This window comes from Balaenoptera ricei, chromosome X (genome assembly GCF_028023285.1).
Source record: "Balaenoptera ricei isolate mBalRic1 chromosome X, mBalRic1.hap2, whole genome shotgun sequence".
NCBI classification, from domain to species: domain Eukaryota; kingdom Metazoa; phylum Chordata; class Mammalia; order Artiodactyla; family Balaenopteridae; genus Balaenoptera; species Balaenoptera ricei.
Genome location: NC_082660.1, coordinates 38321588 through 38323163, shown reverse-complemented (window position 1 = coordinate 38323163; position 1576 = coordinate 38321588). Strand labels below are relative to the sequence as shown.

Below are 1576 nucleotides of genomic sequence, written 5' to 3'. Positions count from 1 at the left end.
TTTGCATCTCTTAATCTCCTACCCCTATCTTGCCCCCTGCCCCCCATACAGGCTCACTTTTGAAGCCACTTGCCAGACGCATTTGCACAGGCAGAGATCGCCTGACCCACTGCAAGGCTGTTTTATGGGAAGACAAGCCCCATCCCAGGCAGGCTCTACAGCAGCTTTTGTGGAGAGGGCTGGGTGCTTCCCGCAAAACCTCACTGGAGCCAGCCAGAGCTGGGAATGAAGCCCAGGCACTGTGGCTGTGTGCGAGGTCCCCTGGCCCTGGGATGGCGTGGGGGGCACCAGGAGGGAGTTTCATGAGGACAGCTGGGCTTGCTCAGAGCCCAGTGGACCAGGCTGAGGAAACAGGAGTCACCACAGCCATGGAGAGCTAAGTATGCACCAGTCCCACTCACAAGATCTCTGGGAAAAGACCATGGATGAGCTGGTGAGGTGGTCACGTTTGCCATTTCTCCTTTTCACAGACCAAGTCTCCTCTGATGGAGGGCAGAGGAACGGGCCATGAATATGAATGGGCAACTTCCAGAATAATGGAAACCCTACAGGACAAAATAGTTCAGGCCCTTCAACAGATAAACTGTAAAGAAAAGAAAGGGATGGGGGACTTCCCTGGTGGCACAGTGGTTAAGAATCCACCTGCCAATGCAGGGGACACGGGTTCGAGCCCTGGTCCAGGAAGATCCCACATGCCGCGAGCAACTAAGCCCGTGCGCCACAACTACTGAGCCTGAGCTCTAGAGCTCACGAGCCACAACTACTGAAGCCCGCGTGCCTAGAGCCCATGCTCTGCAACAAGAGAAGCCACCGCAATGAGAAGCCCGCGCACCGCAACGAAGAGAAGACCCCACTCACCTCAACTAGAGAAAACCAGCACGCAGCAACGAAGACTCAACACAGTCTAAATAAACAAATAAATTAAAACATAAATAAATGAAATAAAATTGGAACGATACAGAGAATATTAGCATGGCCCCTACACAAGGATGACACAAATTCATGAAGCATTCCATGTTTTTGTGGGAATGTAAACTGGTACAACCACTATGGAGAACAGTATGGAAGTTCCTTAAAAAACTATAAAAAAGGGGCTTCCCTGGTGGCGCAGTGGTTAAGAGTCCGCCTGCCAATGCAGGGGACACGGGTTCGAGCCCTGGTCCAGGAAGGTCCCACATGCCGTGGAGCAACTAAGCCCGTACACCACAACTACTGAGCCTGCACTCTAGAGCCCGCGCGCCTAGAGCCCGTGCTCCACAACAAGAGAAGCCGCCGCGATGAGAAGCCCGCGCACTGAAACGAAGAGCAGCCCCCGCTCACCGCAACTAGAGAAAGCCCGCGCGCAGCAGTGAAGACCCAACACAACCAAAAAAACAAAAAAAACAAAAAAGAAAAAAATTATAAAAAAATAGAACTACCATATGACCCAGCAATCCCACTCCTGGGCATATATACGGAGCAAACCATACTTCGAAAAGCTGTATGCACCCCAATGTTCATTGCAGCACTATTTACAATAGCCAAGACATGGAAGCAACCTAAACATCCATCGACAAATGAATGGATAAAGAATATG

The 1576-nt window shown here is 51.1% G+C and overlaps 1 pseudogene; it reads left to right on the top strand.

Moving 5' to 3' along the window:
- The first annotated feature begins 921 nt into the window (after positions 1-921).
- LOC132358022 (U6 spliceosomal RNA) lies at positions 922-1022 on the top strand (annotated as a pseudogene).
- Positions 1023-1576: the final 554 nt, after the last annotated feature.